The 22,994-nt window shown below is 38.6% G+C and overlaps 1 long non-coding RNA gene and 2 pseudogenes across 3 annotated transcripts; 2 read left to right on the top strand and 1 right to left on the bottom strand.

Annotated features, from left to right (window-relative positions):
* Nucleotides 1–6,113: 6,113 nt before the first annotated feature.
* Nucleotides 6,114–18,933, top strand: LOC145482752 (uncharacterized). The gene is made up of 3 exons (XR_014048808.1): nt 6,114–6,820; nt 15,608–15,728; nt 18,751–18,933. It is a non-coding gene; the product is annotated as an uncharacterized LOC145482752 (long non-coding RNA).
* On the top strand, nt 8,613–12,059 carry LOC145482672 (uncharacterized; annotated as a pseudogene). The gene is made up of 2 exons (XR_014048795.1): nt 8,613–9,899; nt 10,025–12,059. The product of XR_014048795.1 is annotated as an uncharacterized LOC145482672 (transcript).
* On the bottom strand, nt 13,513–14,741 carry LOC145482735 (P2X purinoceptor 7-like; annotated as a pseudogene). Its single transcript, XR_014048801.1, has 2 exons — nt 13,760–14,741; nt 13,513–13,684 (listed from the first exon to the last, which is right to left on the bottom strand). The product of XR_014048801.1 is annotated as a P2X purinoceptor 7-like (transcript).
* Nucleotides 18,934–22,994: the final 4,061 nt, after the last annotated feature.

The following is a 22,994-nucleotide window of genomic DNA, read 5'->3' as shown; positions in this document are numbered from 1 at the left end:
GTGTCGGGTCAGCTGGATTGGAGCTGGAGAAAAAATCGAATAAGGTCGAGGTTGTCGGGCGAGTTTTGTGGGGATCATTTCATAATTGAGTTGACCTAAAGTGAAACGAGTTGAAAGATGGAAATTAAATAAATCGTGTGTGTACGCTCGCTTTTTTCTACCTAATAAAATTAGGCTAAGGTTCTGGGATCCGTTTCTCGAAGGTCCCGAAAAGTTTTCCCACCCTGAAAGCCGTACCAAATTCTCAAAGCTTATCACTTCAGAGCTGTTTTATGCACATATTCTTAACATAAATAGAGGTTCTTTTCATACAAGAAGTTTCAGGCGTATTCACCTCTCCGTCTTTAAATACCGATTAACTAAAAATGGCTTTGCGGGTCCAAAAAGTTTCCGGCGCTTTCGAGAAACGGGCCCAGGTCTCAGGTAAGGCCGTTGTATTAAACTTCCACTTGATTTTTAATAGTTCACAATATTTTTTCCCATTTCACAGAAGCGAACCTGACTGTTCACTATGAAGATTGCAATCATTCTACTTGCGATTCTGTTGGTTTGCTCTGCTAGTTATCTGGAAGACACTGAGGCAGACTCTGAAGCACTCAGCGACTCTTGTAAGTATCTCTGTTTATGACGGCCACCCTCTAAATCATTATAGATGCCATAGATCGTTATAGAGTCACAATAAACGGTCCTTTTAAGACAAGGCTGAAATTGGGTGACAAAAACAACGGCGAAACGCCTGCAACTAAACATTGAGAGATATTAGACCAACAAACTGAAGAGAAAAGGACAGAAGTGGTGTCATGGTGTCAGGGTGGACTCCAAAAAACAACCACAACATTACCGAATATAAAAACTGTCAGCAAAATAACTTTGTTTTCATGCTTAAACCAGCTGCTTCACAAACTGACTTCACGTTATTTGTATGAACGGAATAACTGGGTTTCTTTATTTCTCTACAGTTCTTCGCCAAGAGCGCGGATCCTGCATTCAGAGAAGCAACAGGCTCTGTTTCAAGGCAAATAGGGCCAATTGCCTTGGATCTTATTTCAGGAGGTTCTGTCGAATGTCATGTGGATTTTGCTGGTAAGTCTGGTAAACCAAACGTACTTTCTCGCCAATCTACTGACTTATAAAGCCAGATAACAAAGTGTCCGGAAGAGAGAGAAAACGTGTTACCAACAGGAAATATCAAGTCTAGTTAGTTCAGTGGTGACGAACATTGTTTTGAAAAATAGTATTAAACGTAATTTCAACTCAAGACTCGAAAAACTTCATGAAAAAAACAGCAAAAAAAAAAAGGTTATCACGAAAACAAATAACAAGGGTGTACAACCATCATTATCAGGGGTGTTCACGTTCTCTCCCTTCCCAGGCTCTCTCTCTCTCTCGCTTTCCGAATCGCATGCAACAAAGAGAAGACATTACGTACTAATGCTAACCTATAACGTCTATAACGCTTTGCGGATTTAGCTGCCGCAATGGAACATATGAACCTACTTTAATTTTCTTTTTTGTTAGTTTTGGTTCTGATCAATATCACTGTTTGTTGTCGGTCGACTATTCAGTTCGTTTCTGCTAAATCATTAAATTTACCTCTTCCATTTAGGTGAAATTCAGTTCTAGACACATGTAACGGATACTTAAAAACTTTCCTTTCGATAAATTCACCAAGGCATCAATATGTTAAATTTGTACATCAATGAGTCAATCAGTCCAATGTCTGTTATCGTGCGTGGCCTGTCTCGACACGCGTGAGAGGAACCAAGAAGACCGAGGAAAATCAAACGCAAATTGCATGGAAATTGACCTAACCCTGTTGGTCTCAACCGTTTGCTAGTGGTCGGGTTCACATTTGTAACTAGGATTTACATCAACATTGAAATGGGTTTACTAACTTGGCGCACTTCTGTCTACTTAGTGTCTTCCAACATCAAAACTGGTGTTTACGTGTGATTTTTTTTTTTTAATTTTTAATTTTTAATTTTTTATTTCAGATCCACCTGTCCAGTGCTGCTATCCACGTTCAGTTATTACTTCATTTATTTTCCCCTGCAGTGCTACTCGTGGATGATGGGTGATGGATAAAGAGTATAGTTACAGCATGATGAAATTTTCCTTTTAATCCATTAACTTGTTTCAACTTACTACACGAGACTGCACTTTAATTAGCCGAGAAAAAAAAAAATAAAGGTATCAATTTAAAAAGAAAATGAAAACGATTTTTGTGTGGGATTTCCCACACTTTGTCAACGCCAGCGAAACTTATTTATTTGTTTGTCCACGAGAGCAAAGCGTTTGTCACATGGTTTCTTCTTGGCGTGTAGACTGGGTTCCACTAGCAAAGTGTTTTTGTGCGGCGGCCATTAGTGTGATTACTCTTACCGGGTGTTGTTTTTTGGTGAGTTTTGACTTGTTTTTAGGCCTTAGGTCTTAGTGTTTTTAGACACTCTCTGCCGTATTTATTTTTGCGCAGTGGCTATTCGTGCACCTGTACGGCGACTTGTATTTGCTATTCGTACGGGAGTCAGAAGGTTTCATTTTATTTCTCTGTAATTGCTGATTCTTCCTTATCCAAATTGTTATATTCACCTTTAGGAAAAATAAGCGATTCCAATGAGTACCGTTTTTTTAAGCCAGATTAATTTGCGTACTCTCTGCATACTCGGCGAACGACCCACTCGCCACACTTCAAATTTTTTACGAGCCGCGATGTTAATACTCACGCACATGTCACGCGATAAGAAGGGACCGTACAGCTACTGGTATCTGCTATCCATACGGGATTCCTCGAGTATAACTAAAAGTTACCATTAAATTTAAGAATCGCTAACCTGTTTTTGAATGTCATAGTTGAACACTTTCCTCAGACAATACCTGTCCAGCCGTATTTTGGTGGAACAGTTTGCGTTACAAGATTCAGTGTGCATGTATTCCTCACCTGATTTGGAAGGAGAAAACGTTCGAAGCATCCATCCTTCGGTAAACTAACCGCGAGTAGCCGGACTAAATACGAAAAGAACTATCTAACTGCGTCTGCTATGGAAGCAGGAAAAATTCCCGTATGAATAGCAAAAATGCGAATAATTCGTACGGGACTACCACCAAGCACCTGATCAACAACCGCAGTTTTACGGACAGATATAGCATAATGACAAAGCCCAGTATTTTCCTGTGTATTTATGGTTAGCAAGTTGAGGTCCTCTCGACTGATAAACCATGATTTCTTAATACGTTGCGTGACGGTGCTGTTTCCGTAGACTCTCAAGTTTAAAATAACTAAATATTTGCATATGCCTTCAAACTTCACGCTAAACATTTTCACATTTACTGGTCATGTTTAACCACAAAAGCTTATTTCTAAAAGTACAATTTACATACAGTTTTCTCAGCTGGAAGCACGAATATTAGCTGACATTTGCAACCGGAGCTGATTTATCGTAAACAAACTCCGTGCAACCAGCGACCGATTCTAATATTTCCGCTGATAAATAAAAGTAGACAGCATTTCTATTACCGTTCCTTGGTTCAGGCTTACTCTTATGGCTTAAGAGTACTTTTCCGTACAATTTCGACTGGATAAAGACTGAACTTTTCATCCCCAAGCCAACGCGATTCAAAAGTTGAGTTCGGGAACATTAATTGTCCCAGTTATGTAGCACGTCATAGGGCATCCCGACGAAACAGGCCACATTATTGTTTATTGCACGGACCAGAATCACGACCAAAAAGTAAAACCGTCTCGTCTGCACTTGCTTTTCGATGATGTCGTTTGTTTTCGCCCCTGCTGCGAAAAACAAGCCTAACCTGCAAAATGTGTTTACTTCAATGACTCTTTCAATGAAACCCCCCCTCGTCACCCCACTAATAACTTGGGACTATATATATGTCTGCTGACTTTTGTTTTGTTTTGTTTTTTTGTTTTTGCTGGGTTTTAGTATACGTTGTGAAAGAACGGTTACAGGGGATTTTGCCAAGGTAACAAAAATGGCACACGGAGGAAAACCATTTTTCCTTTTCGGTTACACATTAATCACAAACGAAGAAACGTGATTTGCTCGTAATACCTTGGACATCAAAACACCAATGCAACTTACCACATTAAATGTCAAGGGCGCTGCATGTGATCTTTTTTAATGTATCCATGGGTATTAACCACGGGAAATTTACCTCCGGAAATATTGGTCATACTCACTAAATGCAGTTTCCCGTAGTAAAAGGGTCATTTACTACGGTAAAGAGTTCCATGTAACGGAACCCTAGGGGAGCGAATTTCCTAGAAACTAGAGTCCAAACATGTTTCTCTTGTAACCGTTTTTTCATCTGCAGCTTGGGATCTTATAACCAGGACTCTACAGTATATTTACTTGACGTCCATCACTACAACAGGACAAAAAAATGAAATATTCACTGTAAAGCTACAATTTCTCTGATTTAGCCATAGCGCATCAACTTTTATTTGACAGAAATCCCACACAAGTTCGCATTGCGGACCTGTTTTTTGTTAGTTCTATATTACCTGGGCATTCCTTTGCTGTAATATAATAGTTGTTTTAAGCGATTCAACGTCATTCTTCTCCAAAGACACGAGTCCTCGATAAAAGTCCAACCTGCCCCTCTCACTCATAGCTCACAACAACTCGGTCCGGTTAAACTGATCCCCATACACCTTAAACACAAATCACTCAGCTGCGGCGATGAGAAGAGTTCTGCCACACTGAAGAGTTAGGTCAGTACATACACATCATGCGTAAAGCAGAAAAGCAGAAAGAGGTTTGTTGTGACATCCTCCAGCTGCAAAGCGGCGGGGAGCTCTGAATGCTGACAGCTGTATTCGCAGAATGAAATTACCCCAGCAATTTACAGCACATTTAAATTGGATGTGACATTTGGCCCCTGGAACTTTAAGAAAATGTAATCGAATTGGATATTTTGCAGGGAGAGAAACTCTGCTAGAAACTCCAGAATCGGTAGAACGAACCCAAACCAATAGACCATAATATGATACTTGGCTTACGTCAATCATTGTTTCACAATTTCCTCATCCTCCTTCTCTGCTACTATTTTTTTTTTGTCTTTTGTGTTTTTCTTTTCTTGTATTTAAAACAATTTAATTTAAAAGCTATGTACCGACATTCAAGTGACGGCAGAATCACATCTAAATGTTAATTAAGCTGTTCTGGAACCTGTAAAGAAAAAACGGCGCTCAATTTGACATATAAAAATTGATGGAGTTATCTGGAAAAATGCATCCAAACTTTATTTCCTTGGGTTCTTCGAGTGATGCATTTTGACGACAATTAAACAGCCAACTTAAAAGTTAAATATCGAGATGGAGACACCATGTCCCACGTTTGGAGATAACAAAATCAGTTCCATTAAGGTAGCTTAAAATTACGCACGCGATTACGACATTTCATCAGACGGTGAAAAGTCATAAAAAGAAACCCAGTACGAATGAAATGCATGAGTTTGCAGAAATGGGAAATGACAACACGTCAGTCACCCAGCTACGAAAGAAAGTTTTCAAATTCTGTATTTTGTATTTTCTTCCATTGTACTTTTACATAATATATGCGATAACAAAACTAGTTTGGTCTATGGCCTGTCGTAACATTTCTCAGCAGTCTGACATACAAATGGAGCAACTTGGTCCTTGACCCTTCGCCTCGTGTGCCTTCTTACCAAAAGACTATATTATCGCAGCAATGACAACTATTGGTCGCTCGTCAGTTGGGAGCGACCTACTGACGAGGTCATAGATGAACTGGTTTTGTAGGGTCATGCATTATGTAACTGTGTGTTGAAAGTAAATGCAAATTAGGTTTTCTTCCTAATCGAGATGGTAGATCCTTGTAACATTATTTTATCATCAACATAAGCTACGTGATCTTTTAAGCTATATTTACAATACATAACTGTGGAACTTACGACGTTATTTCTTGATTTCTAAATAATATATGCAAAATTTTTTGGAATAAATTTTATAGGATATCTGACAGCCTCCTATCAACGCATCGGAGGCTAATTCAATGTGAAAGAGGACTGCTTTCATTTCCAAGACGCGTACGCGGAATTAATCTTTCGGAAAGAAGGGGTACGTGTGGATAAAGGAAACAAAACAAAAACAAAAACGAAGTGAAGGCAAACACATGAAGCAGATTTTGATATGCCTCGCGCGCGCAGGTTGAGCTATTACTGATCTATGCTAAATAACCAGAACAACTTGAGTAATCATGAATAAATGAGTAATCATGAATAACCGTGATAACAAGATAAAGAAAACATGCTTAAAAAAACGCTCGAAAAAAGCATGATATAAACAAAGTGGGATGCCCGCAAGAAAAACAGCCAATGACGGACACGTAAGGATAGTGAAGTTTTTGACCTAGCCAACCATCTAGGAATGTGTTATTCCAGGTAACCTTACTAAATAACCTCTAATACCGAACAAAGTAGCGATAACATTTGTCTTGTTATCACTAAGTATCGTACTTGGCACCAAACACATTAGCTGTCCATCATTAATCGCCTATCTCTCCGTAGGTTTCGGCGTGCTTATTGGCTAACATGCCAAAAAAATTAATCCTCAAAAGGTGACGCCAATTAACAATTCATACTATCAAGCTGTTCAGTTTTGGGCGTACCCTTTATATATATTGCAAGTAAACTTCAATACTATTGAGTGAATTCTCTGACGCCCCTAATATGCTCAGCATGAAGCTCGTTGTTGTTTTCTTCACACTGGTGATTCTATGCTCCGCGTTAGATGTGGACTTTGATTACAGTGATGATATTGTAGATGTGGAAGACATCAACAATCGTGAGTAAAATGATTTTTACTTCGAAGTTAAAAATTATTAACTCGTCATTGTTTTTATCATTATCATTTCACGGCTTTCACTCGTAGAGTTCACTGTTCTGAAGCCCAAAACTTAAAATTCAACTATAGTCTCTCGTTTTTTTATAGAAAACATTTTTGGCTTTATTAGCCAATCGAGCAGGTGAAAACAAATAGCGATAGTCAGTGTAAATGATAAGCTTTATAGTTGTGCCGCGTCCATAATTTTCGAAAGCTGTTTTCCTCTGATCGTTAGCAGTCCCTTGTCAGAAATTTAACACCAGTCAAACGAAACACAACCGCGATCATCAGCAGGAGTAGCCTCCATCGCGATTTAGCCCAGTGATCAGCAACTAGTGCTCAACAGATGAAAGAAAGAGTCATTCTCTAATTCTTGCTTGAAGAAATTTTATTTGCCAACTTGCTGCTGGGGGTTTAGTTTTACAAAGCAAAAAAAAAAAGCGTAGACGAAATTATATATTAGTTAAACAAGTTGACGGGTTCCTTAGAAATTTATTCGGAAAAAATTTCTTAGAACAGAGATTGTTTCTTTGGACCGCTGGTGTTTTGTGGTCGGTGAGCAGATGGTCATCGGCTAAAGTAATAAACCACAAGGATCTCTGCTGGAATAATTACTCCAGTTAAAGCGGCGAAAAAATATGTCGGTAACTTTTCGGCACAATTCTTCATATTTCAAGCACAGTTTTTCTCTTCACTTTTTGCATTTTAACCAATCACCGCCCATAATGAGAATAACGCAGCCACTTTTAGAGCCATTTATTACTGTTTAGTGTTTACACTGGTCGTACTACATTCCGAAGTTTTCCGAAAATTCTCAGAATGTTTCGACTTAATATCATTTGGCATGAAAAGATTAGAAGCTCGTCAGCAGATGTGACGTCATCGAAATCTTCACATGTGAAAGATAACAATTTTTTTTTCCGTGTTAAGAAACGATATAATTTTTCTCATAGAGAGAAAACCTTGTAATGCACTGAAGGTTGTATGAGAATAAAATTTACGCGTAATTAAGGATATCCTTAAGGTCATTCCACTGAAATAGAACCTGCACTGAGATTTTTGTGAAACTTTGCCTATTGATTGTTTATATCAGTATAGGAACTTAAATTTTGAAATAAAAATGAGGGGTCCCCATGTTCGTTAAGGAGCAACAGCACCTTGTTTATACCCATATAAATCCTTAAAATAGCACCATGATTGTAGTCACTATTGCTTGCTAAATTCACGTTTCCGACGATTGCTTTTTGTTCTACACTGAGAATTGGTCCGTATTTATTTTACACAGAGAAATTTATTACTCAATTCAAAACAACAGAAAAAAATGATAGGTCACCATGCTCGTTTGCGAGGAAATGACGATTTACCTCTATGGCGAGGTCCAGCTGTAAAGAAAAAGCCCCCTTTTTAATTGCGCGCGCGCTAATCACGCGTGAAATTATGCACAGTAGCGATGCGCAATGCAATACTGGGGAATAACCTTAAGTTACGATTTTATGACAACTCCGGTTGCAATAAAATTGGGTCAGAAAATGCTTGGGAAGCTTACCCTCTCAAGGGAATTACCATATTTAGCTTAGGACCGAAACAAATGACAGTAAAGGTAACTTTTGAAATAAAAACGACAATTTCCTGTATTTTATGAGCAGGGTTATCAGAAAACCTATCACAAATATGAGTAACACTTCAGAAATGATGGGCAGACTGTAGACAGCCTTAAAAGAGAACTGAAGGCAAAAATCAAGTATTTTTTTTCTTATAGTTTAGACCTAGTATATTGATGTTTCAAACTTTTTTTTTGCCATTTCGGCTTTTTTTTGACTTCAAAAAAATAGTTTTTACTGTGATGTTAGGCTATTGGCATTGCGGCTCAGAACGGTAGGGTCAGCGGTTACTTTAGTAGTTTATGACGTATGATATGGGGAACATGTGCGAGAGACTTAAAAACAGATGAAGGATTTTGAGTGATGGTGACCTTGTTGGTTAGTGTAGTAAGAAAGATTTGCAACATTTAGCATGGAAAGATGCCTTTAAGCAGTCCTCTACGTGATATCTTCACTGGAATGTTTCAGCTTGGACATGGAAGCTTGAGTTTTCGTCCGCAATCGAAATGATTTGCGAGCGTTCGATAGAAACACCCGCCGCACGAAGTATGTTGCATAGGATTATTTACTCCGGTAATTTGAATTGAGCCCACTTATTTTCCTTTTTCATTGTTATGAAATTCACCTGGTTTTGAATATTTGTTTACTTAAATTGTTCTTAGTATAGTGAGAGAACTCAAAGCAGCTTTCGACAGCTGTAGTGAGTGAATATGTTCTGAGCTTGAAATAAACATTGAATTTGCCAGGTCTTGTGTCTTTTTAGTTAATTGGATAATTATTCATTGTCAGCTTCTAAAAGCTTCTATAGTTAGCGTTGCGACGGTTTTAGCGTTTGACTGAATTACGTTTCGAGTTAGTTCAGCGCTTCACTCGACGGAAATCCCATGATTGCAATTTCGTAAACGACTGAGATCGATTTACAATGCACGTCACGTTCCTATCGCAACTGTTCATGTCTTATCGCACCTTTTTCAAATATTTCAGGCAGATTTTTTTCCGGTCTTGCGTCAATCTTTTTGTATTAAATAAAGCTGTCCATTTTTCGTAAGACTCACTACTCACTTTATGTGCATATCGATCGTTTCCTCTGTTCCGTCGTAATGGTGTATTGTTGTGCTGTTGGATGCTCGAATGATTCTCGGTCTGTTAGCAAGGAGCATGGAATAAGTTTCCACCGTCTTCCTACAGAAGGTTCTCTCTTGCAAGAGTGGTTAACAAAAATATCCCGAGTTGACTTTGTGGTTACCAAAGATACTCGGTTGTGTTCCGATCACTTCGAGCCTGACTGCTTTGAACGTGATCTTAAAGCAGAACTACTTGGGTTGAAAGCAAAACGTACATTGAAGCCGGATGCTGTACCAACAATTTTTGTCCATCGGCCAAGGAAGAAGCCTCGACTATCGTCTGAAAACCGTTTGCATGACAGGGCAAAGAAAGAGGTAAGAATCTGAATTAATTTTAGCTAGACGCAACTCGAAGTACCTTCTAATCTTACATATATGTAGGGGAAACGTTCACGCAATTGCTGAACACCAAGTCACGGAATGTCTGCTTTGGTTTGTAGTATATTGCATCACTCACCACGACGCAGCATGTTTCCCCTGTCAATGTCGTGGAACCTAGTACCTCCACTGAATGTAATTCAGCAGCTGCCCCTCAAAATTCCCTGGATGTACATGCAGAACCTGTAGCTAGTACCTCAAGTGAATGTGACCAGGAAGTTGGCTGTCTAAATACCCAGGGCATAGATTATAGTGAGGTTGCATTGGAGGGGCCGTTGGTGCAACTTAATGTAGAACCGACGAAAGCAAATCAAACAAGTGTACCGGTCCATAAGTCTACCAGTGATGTTGGGTGTCAAATTAACACACGAGGAGCACAACTTATGATGAAATCGACCGAGTCCCAAACGTACAAGTCTTCATTTGATGTGATCCTGTGTGACCAAAGCACTCAAACTGATGAAAACTTTTACGGAGAGGTAGTGATCTTTCCTGATGAAGTATGCCCTTCCCATGAACAGAAAATCACCCCAGACAACTCACCGCAAAAGGATCCATCTTATGTGCCATTGGAAAATGATGAAATGTCAGATCACTCAAACAATTCACAGTCAGAAACTGAAGACTCAAAAGCTGTCAACCCATAAGATGATGTCAAGTTCCTTGTGTTCAAACTAGAATTAGTTAAGTTTTTTAAAAGATGCCCTGAGTGTGGTGCAGGCATAAGGAAAAGGCATGAATCTACCCAGGGTTCTCTGTTGCTTGTTACACTTAAGTGCATAAATGGCCACACCTACTTCTGGAACAGCCAGCCAATGATCAAAGGGATGGCTGCTGGAAACCTGTTGATGTCCTCGTCAATTCTTCTAAGTGGAGCCACCTACACCAAGATAGCTAAATTAGCTGAAATATTGAGGTTATGCTTTTTCAGTGAGAAAACGTTTTGTAACATTCAAGACTCATATTTATTTCCAATAATTAATGAAGTTTGGGAGGGAGAACAAAATTCTGTTTCTAATGAGTTGAAAGACAGACAGACAGCTTTCTGGAGATGGTCGCTGCAACAGCCCAGGGCATAATGCCAAATATGGCACCTACACCATGATTGATCAAAGCAGCGACAAAATTGTTGACTTCCAAATTGTTCAGGTCAGTGAAGTGACCAGCAGTAATGCTATGGAGAGAGAAGGATTTAAAGGGTGCATGGAAAATATCCAGGGTAAAGGAGCTAAAGTGAAGGTTGTGGCAACTGATTGCCATGTAAGCATTAAGTCAGATATGAAACGAATCTACCCTGTTGTGGATCACTAATTTGATGTGTGGCATTTAGCAAAAAGTGTCACTAAAAAACTAACTGAAAAGGCAAAGAAGAAGGACTGCGGTGATCTTTTTCCCTGGATCAAGTCAGTCTCCAACCATCTCTGGTGGTGTGCCGACACATGCAATGGGGACAAGGAACTCTTACGAGAGAAGTGGATATCAATTGTCCACCACACTGCCAACATCCATCACTGGGACAGTGCAGATCATTATCATGAATGTCCCCACCCACCCATCCCAAGAAATGTGGCCAGAACCAAGAGATGGCTAAGGCCAGGTTCACCAGCACATGAGGCATTAAAAGAAGTAGTATTTGACAAAAATCTACTGAAAGACATCCAGCAGTTGACACTCAGCTGTCACACTGGATCTTTGGAGGTGTATCACAGCGCCCAGACAAAATACCTCCCCAAACGGCAGCACTTTTGGTATGAGGGCATGGTTGCTCGAACACAGCTAGCAGCCCTTGACCACAATGCCAACACCAGCAGAGACCATGCCACTGCTTCGCGGGGAAAAACCAACGGAGAGCTTCATTTCAAGGTGGTCTTCCCCAAAAGAAGTAAGGAGTGCATTGCTAAGCCAATCATGGAGAAGACAACAAGGGATCATGTACGCCCATTGCTGGATGCAATTGTTGAAAGGAAGTGTCAAGATGTTGCTGAAAGAAGTGCCACTATCACAGCACCACATATTCCACGCAACATTGCTTGCACCCCTCGACCAGATAAAGCAAACGTTATTGCAAGGCATACATCTAGATTTTCTGATACTTGAATTAATTTGATGCAATGGTTTTTGAAGGGCTTCGGGCAAGTGTTCACTTATTCTTTGGTATTTTTTTGTACATGTACACCAAAAAAATCTTACCTTTTTGGTGGTTTGCTCTGGGAAAAGTTATTTTCATTTAATTGACTTTCAAATCAAACTGTTGCCAAGTTTAGGTTATTTAAAGCAATGATGTTGGTGTGCTGAACAATATAATAACAAGCCATCTTGCCCAGTCAGTCCTTCAACAATTATTACAGCCATTATTATTAAATTTTTTTTGGAATAGAAATGGCTTGTTTGGATTGAGACTACATATGGTATACACTTCTAAGAGCTACTTACTCTGTGTCCGTAAGCTTCCATATAATTTGACACAGAAAGACTGTCCAAACCGCTAAAAAGTCTTTCATAAAAGCGTTGCTTGCAAACTGCTTAGTAACTACATAGAGCAATAGCAAAAAATTAAAAAACAAAACAAAACACTGAATAACATGTGCTTATTTCAAATAGGCAAGATACAAGGTCATATATCAAATGATCGAAATACCTGTGATCATGGATAATTAACATTATTTTTTCAAAGAAAATGTCAGACAAGTAAAAAATGTAAAGCAACAGTTTTGTTTTCTTAAATACATGACATCCTGTCAATCCATTGAAAACAACAGCAAGCAATACATTTCTTTCAAATTTCAAATCAAAATTTAATAAAAACAAACCATGCATATTGGGTTTCGTCATGACTATTACTTATAAATATTTCTAAGGTGGATTGAACAACTTGTTGAAAATCAAAAAACTAATTACAACCAGTATACTACTGGAAAATAAAACTGGTTAATTTTAGAGATCAATATAAGAGTATCAATTTTTGAGTATAAAAGAGTATTAGCCAACATGACATCCAGTCTATACATTGAAAACAACAGCAAGCAATACATTTCTTTCAAATTTCAAATCAAAATTTAATAAAAACAAACCATGCATATTGGGTTTCATCATGACTATTACTTATAAATATTTCTAAGGTGGATTGAACAACTTGTTGAAAATCAAAAAACTAATTACAACCAGCATACTACTGGAAAATAAAACTGGTTAATTTTAGAGATCAATATAAGAGTATCAATTTTTGAGTATAAAAGAGTATTAGCCAACATGACATCCAGTCTATACATTGAAAACAACAGCAAGCAATACATTTCTTTCAAATTTCAAATCATAATTTATTCAAAACAAACCAGGAATATTGGGTTTGATCACGACTATTACTTATAAATATTTCTAAGGTGGATTGAACAACTTGTTGAAAATCGAAAAAATAATTACAAGAACCAGTATACTACTGGAAAATAAAACTGGTTAATTTTAGAGATCAATATAAGAGTATTAGCCAAAGACGAGTACTGTTTTTGCAATTGATAAAGCATGCTAAAATCCACGATTGCTTGTCTCGAAAATTTAATTTAAATCGATTTCCGCCGGTTTGAATCCGGCATATTCACCACTCTCCTCTGGAAATTCATTTCTAATTAATTTCACAACGCACGCTGGAATCACTTGCCGGTTTTTTTCCCAGTACGCCATGAACCCACCAAGTAAACTGACGGTAGGCTGCTAAACGCCATGTTCTAGAAGAGATTAAAAATATGCGGATTATACAATGAACAAATAATTTTTGTGGCTGTATTTTCAAAACTACTAACCTGTTCTCGATGGGTTCCGGCAAGGGATTACAGCGTGCGTTGTGAATTGCAACAAGGACAGTATTTAGCACGTCTGTATCCAGGCATACAATTCTAAACTTTGCGTGGTCGGTTATGCATTCAACCCCCGACTCGTCGAACTTTTGATTGAGGGCCTCCAAAACACTCATCGGCCGTCGACATTGGAACACAATTGCCCCCCACAAATGCACCATTCGATGTTTCCAACTCTAACATCAAAATTGGCTAATTCGCCGTCCCCTTCGTCTCCTTCTTCCTCCGAATCAACTGGTTCTTCACCAGGAGGATAGGTTGGCTCAAACCGAAATGGCTGTACACCACTCATGTTGAAAATAGCAACGGAAATCCGCGACAGAACGACAGCTTTCAGTTCGTACCGCTTGTTTTCTTCAGTGTTCCCCATATCATACGTCACAGCCTACCGCTGACACGCATTACGGGCCCGCAATGAAAAGGCCCAAAAAGCGGGAAATAGGCAGTTTCTTTCTCGCGAAAACCAAGAAACGGACAGGAATAACTATCTAATCTCGACTTTACTTATGTTAGGCTTTCTAAAAAAAGTGTTACAAAACATGACAGTTTTTGACTTCAGTTCTCCTTTAATTGCTACTGACTCAGGATAGGATGACAGTCTTTTGCAGCTTATTACTCTCCGTCATTCTGCAGTCAGGCTTACATTAGAATAGTATTTACCCAGTAACCATTCATAATCTCGCGTGGAGAGAGGCACGGTGAGAGTAAACAAATGACCTATCCTGGGCTGCACCGGACCGCTCGGTCCGGAATTCAGCCCAATAACCATTATGCGCGCGTAATATCCCTCGAATTTTCTACGTCTAAAACTTCAGCGAGTTGACCATCGTTCGCAGAAAACAAAAGCGCGCTGTAAAACCCTTGCTTTGTCTACAAAAGAGGGTTGCATTTTGTAATTTTTCCAGCTAACATTAAAGAAAAGGTGCAGTGATTACATGACTATCGGCTATTTGAGAATAATGATTCTTATACTCAAGTTTAAACAAGAAAAGTCACGATCGTGACAGTGTTTGGATATCTGATCTTAATTGCCACAGATTTTTACAATTTTATTTCTACGTTTTCTCCATAGTTTTAAGAAGATATATCAAACACTCAAGACAGTGTTTGACCACATTTAAAAACATCTCAAAGTTCGTGAAAAATACTCCGCTGCGCGTCGTATTTTCAACTCTCTTATCAATATTTGGAAATGTGGTCAAACACGATCTTTCGCGTTTGATATTTTACATCAACCATAGCAAAGCCAATCATAGATTCAGATAGATCACATTACATGAGTAATTACTAGCTGCAGTATTCATAGAATGAGTAAGGTCGTTCGGCTCTCTACACGGATGGCACAGTTAACGAGTTCTTTACGAGTACGTTCTTCCAACTTGAGGCTGGAGACTACCAGAGTCTTATTCTTTACATTTCTTTATTAAGTCACCAGTTGAACAGGATATTAAAACAGACGTGTGTTTGGTCATGTTTTCAGCCTGCAGTGAACGGATGTGCATCAAAAGTCTACACTGTAATACATGTACAAGTATAAAGAGATAACCGAACTACTCCATCTGTTGAATTGTCATCCTTTACGAATTAGATCGAAGAGAATCGTCTTATGAGTTGCGTAGCAACGGCATAAATAAGGGACGATTAAATCTAATCCTATATAGACGGATGGGCAATTCAAAAGATTTTATCAACCTGTCTTGCACGCAAGCATATTTCAGTTTTAAACTCAACAGTTTACAATATTTCAAGTTCCCGCTCGTTAATTTGTAATTCTTTTGTCGTTTTTTCTTTTAGTTATTCGCGAGAGCCGTTCGTGTCGTAACAGGCTTGCCTTGCCTCGTTGTATGCGGGCTAAAAATTTATGCAACAAAAAGTTCTATGCCAGGTTCTGCCGAGAAACCTGTGGAAAATGCTGGTAAGTTTTTCAATAACTTTGTTTTGTTTTTCTATGCGAGCAACATACACAATGATCTCTATTCGGCGAGGAAGCATACACATAAATTTGTCCGAGAATATTATCTGCTCTGGAAGGCGAAAGGTCTTTCCGAATACAAAGCTTGAGGAAAAAATGTGATCATCGAGAAACACCTTATGTCCAAGGAATAAGGGCCCATTTACCGATTTATGATCGCATCGCTAAGGAAGTGAAATTTCACTTCCAGTTACTTGCGTCAGCGCGAGCGGGGGAAATTTATAAGCATTTCAATAACTTGCAAATTCGGTTACATTTTAGATGTTTCTTCTTTCTGTTTCACGAAATGCAAAGTAAAAAAAGTACATGCAAAAAAAAAAAATAAAAAAAAACAAGAGAAAAACAGAAAAACAGGTGCAAAAGAAAAAAAAAGCTGTCTTCGTGTGGCATTTTTGTGCTTCTTTTGATCTTATCGAAGTGCCTCTTATCTGAGTGTGAACTACGCAAACGCAGATAAGGCAATTTTTGATAGATAGATCAAGGGGACACTTCCGGTTTCTTCAAACGCTTAGGAATGCAGTTTTTCATTCAATTCAGCTACGTAATATGTCAAGGACACTAGTCACATGACCATGGGCGTGGTCTGATGACGTCATCACTGGTGTAACTGATCATGAAAAAGTTAATACACATGAAATAACTCTGAACTAACTAAAAATGATTAGGCTATATGACAATACATTTTCCTTAAGGCTCAAAAAGATGGGTTATTTAAGTCAGATAAAGACTATCATGTTCTATTATCCTTCTAACTATTCGACCAAGGGGTTTTGATTTTGTGTCCTAGCTGTCAAAAATAATAATAAAAAAAATTATTCTACCAGCCAAAATATCTCTTTTCTGCTCAAAACATAGATATAGCGGCTGAGTCATAACTCCGCCTGCAATAACAGGAGAAAGACTGAGTGTCGTGAATTGACTCAGTACGTGCATAAGTAACCATTACAAAATATGGCGTGAAAACGATCAAAAATCCTCATTCTGTTACTATTCATCAGTGGTGATATCAGTTTTCTTTATCGTTTTTCCTTTCATTCACTTTCTTGTGCAGACGGGTTGTTAAATTATAACTTATCGCGTGATTAGTCTAAACATGTCATATGACACAGCCTACAGCGGGAATCCCCACAACTTGCTACAAACGTTCGCACGTTCAGTTTTTGTCCCAAATAAATTGCTAATCTGAAAAGAGTTGGCCTGCAATAATATTAATGACTTGTGAGCGCTATCTGAGATATCTCTAATTGAGTAGTCTTAGAGAAAGACTTAAAAAAGTAGGCACTGGATATCTAACCTTGGACGCTATCTACTCTACTAGTGACAGCTGCTCGCTTTTGATATCCGGGGATAAATATCCATGAATGTTTCAACGCGGCCAAATGAAGGTTAAACAGTAGTTGAGAGCACCAGAGACCAAAATTCGGCCTGTTAAAACGCTTTATTTATAATGGTAATTGAACTTAGTGGAGTACAATTTGGTCTGAAATCACGAGCACGATTTCAGACCAAAATTGCACGACACGAAGTTCAATTGCCACTTTATTAGATCCATTTTGAAATCGCACGATTTTATCGCCTTAAATTTTAGAGTTTTGGTCCTAGTAGCCGGTTTGTTAAAAAATGCGGAACCGGAAACGCCTTTACGTTTCATTTAGTATGCAAAACGATGTCATGTGACGAAAACTCATTCGAGCATGACAAAGAAACAAGCAGTTCTGAAATCAGACCGAAAATAGTCTACTTCAGGTACAAAAGTTCAGTTCTCGTCTCCTGAATCAATGATGGAAGGCCTTCCTTTCTTTTGTGGTTGAGTTTGAGACTTTCATTGTCTTTGGAGAAGGAATTTGAAGATGCATCCTGTGTAATTCTGCGATCGATTTCTTTTGAGTTGTGAAACTCCCTCGAGTGCACGATGTCCAGTGGATAGTACGTTTTTTTTTCTTTTAAACACCGTTTAATGGTATGATTTTAAGGGAGCTCGTTATCGTCTCCTTTTCTTTTTGTGACCTCGGCGTAGGACTCAACACTCAGGACCTTGTCAAGTTCTTGCGGCGCCATTTGTTTCAAGATATTTCAAAGATGGCGGGACTGGCACCGGCTTCGTAAAATATAAGACGTTCGTTCATTCACTGTTTTGTGCAGTGGGGTGTATTTTGACTATGTTCATTCACAGCGACAGAGTTGAACTCTTTTGTTGCTTCGTTGGAAACTACCGCAAACCTAGAAACATCTACCTTCTTGAGATGGCTCTGAATTTGTTGTTGTGTGGTTTTCGTTTGTTTATGTTTTACTGGACTCGGTATCATACGGATCTTGAGCAGATGTTGAAGAAAAATCGCCAAAATATTCGTCAAAATGGGCACTGAAAGTTGGAAACTTCCATTAAAGTAGGTCTTCTGCCCGAAGGAACTCATAATCGTCATTCAGAAACTGTAATTAATTCAATTCTTCAATTTTCTTTGGAAAAAACTACAATAACAACAAAGTTTTGGCAATAGTAGTTGCAAAATTCTCCACACAACGGCTTTTTGTCTTTCATTTTCCTAAAATTTTATTGATTACTTCAAACTTATCTTGGGATCTGATTGGTTGTTTTGTTTTACTGTACCATTTTCATTGGCTGAGAAAAAGATGCGATTTAGTGCAAAAAATAGTGCGATTCGTGAATAACTCGCACCACTGAGAGCCAATCAGATTGCAAGGATAACCAGTGATTTCAAAATGGATTTAATAAATATTTTAATTATTGTACCACAGGGAGTAAACAATCTTGTTGAGTAAGAAGAGAGTACATAAAGGAATGAAAAGAATGAATAGTTAACCTTTGTCTCCTTTTGTCGTTTCTTACGTGACCTTACAGGGAAAACCGCTCCCTACATGTCCTGCATACGTGGTATCAACGTTGTAGCGCTAAACTCGTACCTACTAAAATTGACAATTGTTCTGCTGTTTCTTGACCTTCCAGATGACTCTGAGGATGATGATGATGATGATGATGATGATGATGATGTTCTGACATGACCTTTCACCAAACTCACTCAGTGGGAACCATTTTATAAACTGATGATATGTGTGATATTTAGTTGTTAATCTAATAAAACCATGTAGCAGTACACAACTTTGTTAATTAAAAATATTCAGGTGCGGACAGCGACCAAGAGTCTTGATTGTAAGCTCAAAAGATCAATGTAAACCTGAAGATCTGATTCGGCCTCTTGTGACGCCATTTGGGTACAATTTAGGCTAAAACAGCCCTATGAAAGAACTATTTCAGCCCAAATTAAGACTCCGTTGAGCCACTGTCAGCCCGTGGTTCCATATTTGTCCATTAAAATTAGACTATTTTAGGCCTCATTCAGATAGCAAATTAAGATACCATGTAGGTGCTGTATTTTACTCAATAAAACGACCTCAATTTCGGGGTAAAACACCGAGATCTTTTTATCATTAAATCAGTGTTCTATCACGCGATCGTTGAATCTCCGAAGAGCATAAGGGAGCCAAAAGTGACATTCTGTTTATCATGCAGTCATGCAAGAATTGCTTGGACTACTTCGTTAGTATTTTGGATCAGACGACCATCAAAACGAGGGCACACAAACTGAAAATTTGCCAAAAATAACCGTTCGTGCAACAAGTACAGTAATCTGGTAAATGAGAGTTTGCCCATGCCCGGTCGGCAACCACGCAAACGTGTCTCGCCCGTTTAAATCAAAGTGCTCTGTGAGCAAACTCGTGAATTGAACAAATGAATTGAAATATTTGGGTTATGTTTAATATTATCTGGTTTAGGGAATATTGTGGTTGATTTTCATGTTTAGAGTGTGAGCATTAGTTCAGTGTTCACTAATAAGGTACCAGAGAAACAAACTAACATAACTAGCATTTGGATAAGAAGGCATTACAATTGAAACGATCATGCTTTCACATTAGACAAGGGTGGACGACGTCATGTGTTTTAAACATTTTTCATTTTGTTTCTGGTTCACCAAGAAATAGTTAGCAGTAAATGTGGGTGAAAAGTGAACATTGGAAATATTGAAAAATCAAGGCAATACTATCTTAATGAAAGCATTAATCATTCTCTCTTTATCAAATGAGACAAACAGAAACGAGTTTTAAGTTTTGTTGCAAAACGGCATTTTCAGGTTCTGTTTACAAGGATGTACAAGGACACATTCATGACATTTTCGATGGAAGTTTCCGATGATATGTAAAGATTTCGTGAAATGCAAAGTTTAGGCGATATTTTCATTTCAAGTTGCAACAAGGCGATGAAAAAAAGAGGGTTATTTTCCATTGTCGAGGGAACAGACAGACTTCCTGCTCATGTAACCAATGTAGGTATGCCGATGTTGGAGAACATAGAATGAACAAGTTGCCTAGAGTATCAACAGCGAAGAATATCTAGTTCCATTGCAGCCTTTAGTTTCACTGGCTTTAAAAACAATGAAATTGATTGGAAGAAAAACTAGCCTGCGAGAGGATCCGGTTTTTTTGGCTCTTGGTTTTTTTTTGCGCATGAAACAAGAGCAGAAAAAAACAGGTGCCCTCGCATGCTAAAGAATAACACAAGCTACTTGATTGAGTCACGTGTTTATGAGCTAGGCACAATTCAACTGGAAGTCCGATATTTTCTGACTTCAAATCGGATTTCTCCAGGGTCGTTCGTTTCCCGACCGCTGGTCAAGAAGAACGAAGACTCTTGGTATGAGGCTGTTAGCATTCCAGTGGAAACCACCAACCAGTCTGTCCGTAAGAACAATTTGTGAAATCACCGGAGCTTTCGATCTTATCTGATACTCAGTGCGTGTTTACCGACCAGTGCGTAATTTTAGCAATTTTGACCATCAGGTTTGATTTGTAATACTTGATAAACAAATATACCGAGGCCTCATCCACACTACGCCAGAGAAATTTGAAAACGCAGCTTTATTTCTACGGTTAGGTCTTCCGCCCACAATAATTCGCCACGAAAACGGGCGCTCTTCAAACGAAAACACTGTTCAAACCCGAGGAATTTGAAAACGCCGGCTTTGTGTTTTAATGTGGACGGAAAACATTTTCAAAATGGAGCTTTTCCAAAACGATGACGTCACGATTTCCTCAAACACAAATGCAAAATGACTGGTGATTGTTGCGTTTTCAAATTTCTCCAACGAAGTGTTAACGGAAAACATTTGATGTGTTTTCAGAGTGATTAACACCCTTTCCAAATTTCTCCGGCGTAGTGTGGACGGGGCATGAGTGTTTGCAATTCCAGGGTAGCCATTCAAAGTTAACGCTTACATCCTGCATGAATGCCTCCAGATAGACTTGCCACAAGTAGACTTCTACTTCTATAAAATGAAGTCCACTTGTTCCGCTTGCTCGGATTCGAATTTAAAATTTGTATAAGTTTTGGTGCGAAAACATGGGTGTGACATAATGATTCACAGCCTACCCCTAATTCCCTGGGCCCGGTTGTTCGAAAGTCGATTAACGCTAATCCAGGATTAAAAGTTAACCTGAGTTCTAATTTCTCTTGAATAAAAGAGCTTTCACTCTCCATGTTTCCTGGAGTTTGACATTAGTCAAAGCCAAAATTGAGGGACGAAATATTTGAACAGAAAACTTCACTGAAAAGTCACAAAATTGAAACAAAAATTTACGCTAATCCTAGATTAGCTTAATCGTGCTTTGAACAACCCGGCCCTGGAGTTTTTTTGAAATGTTTCAGAGCGAGCGTACGTAAGCAGAATAATTAACAATTATTCCATGAAACCGCGTTGGATATGAAGTGATAAATAACCAACGAGCGCGTAGCGCGAGTTGGTTATGATCACTTCATATCCAACAAGGTCGAATGGAATAATTGTTTTAGTATATTCTTAATCGGGTTTTTGCCGCCGATTTTTATTTCAACAATTTTACAGAGCGGAAAATTTTTAAACTTGGCGCACTGTTTTCCATATAAGGTAAAACTCCGACTAATGGCTCATAGTCGGAGTTTTTGAGCCAATCAGAGAGCTAGAAATGCAATAGTCGGAGCTGAGAATATACTAATAAGCCATATGCCCAGTAACCACAGCCATGTATACGATCGGGAGCCATAATGATTATGGCTCCTGATAAGATATCGATTATGGCTCCTGATAAGATATCGTTTATTTCAAGTTGAACAAATTACGGGCCAAAATATAAAAAAAATATCAACAAAAAGAACTCAACTTGAGGTGTATTAAAACTGATAAGAAAACAAGAAGTTATATTTTTTTTCTTCGCCGCGCGACAAAACCCGAGAAAATTGAACACGCAAAAACGAAACCGAAAACAACAAAATTTCCATTCTTTTACCATAGCGGATAACATTTGAGAAAGCACCGGAAAAAAAAAGCAAAAAGACATGTCTAAACAACAATTTAAAGACAAGAAATCAGATAATTTCTTCGCGTGCGACAAATACTACGATTATCAGTTGAGAAAGGCGGGACGAAAGTTTGGTCACCAAGTTTTAACGTAAAAATCGTGTTGTTGTCACGAGCAACTGGCTCCGTATCCATTGACAACTTGTCGGCCTTTGACGTCATTGGCAGCAAAGGACGCGAAATTGTAGGCGACGCGACAGGCGACGCGACAGGCGACCAACGGCTGTTGATATTCAGTTACCAACGGAAACGAGGTAAGTTGCCCGTGACAACACCATAATTTTAAGGCCAAAACTTCGTAACCAAACTTCCCTCGTGCCTTCTTCAACTGATAATCGTAGTAATACAGCGCAGTGAAAGAAAGATGAAAGTTGTAAATAAAAAAGACGACAAAAACAAGCCAATTATTTTGAGATAAATCGTATTTCAGCTGTGCTAAATTAGTGCCCACTTAGTTTTATTCTCCGGAGTTTTGTAGTAGCTGAATAAAACTCAAAAAAATGTATTTGAACGAGGCGAATAAACTAAACAAACACGGCCGCGGAGGTCGCCGTAAATTAAATATGCTGAAATCCGCGGTTCAAAAATACTGTTAACTTTAAAAACCTAAAATTTCTAAAGAAAGGTAACCAAATGAAAGAAACATGACAGGAAGTTCAATAACAATAAATTTTCATTCAAGATGAGGCAAAAAAAAAAAAAAAACTATCTAAAAGCAAAAAAATGTTCAAAATTTCGCAGACGTGCTGCGCTGCGTGACAGCATGTTCAAATTAATTCTTCACGCTGAAACGAAAGCTTAA

The sequence above is a fragment of the Orbicella franksi genome, chromosome 3 (assembly GCF_964199315.1).
Source record: "Orbicella franksi chromosome 3, jaOrbFran1.1, whole genome shotgun sequence".
NCBI lineage: Eukaryota > Metazoa > Cnidaria > Anthozoa > Scleractinia > Merulinidae > Orbicella > Orbicella franksi.
The sequence above is the reverse complement of the archived record's forward strand: the minus strand, read 5'-3'. Positions and strand labels throughout refer to the sequence as shown.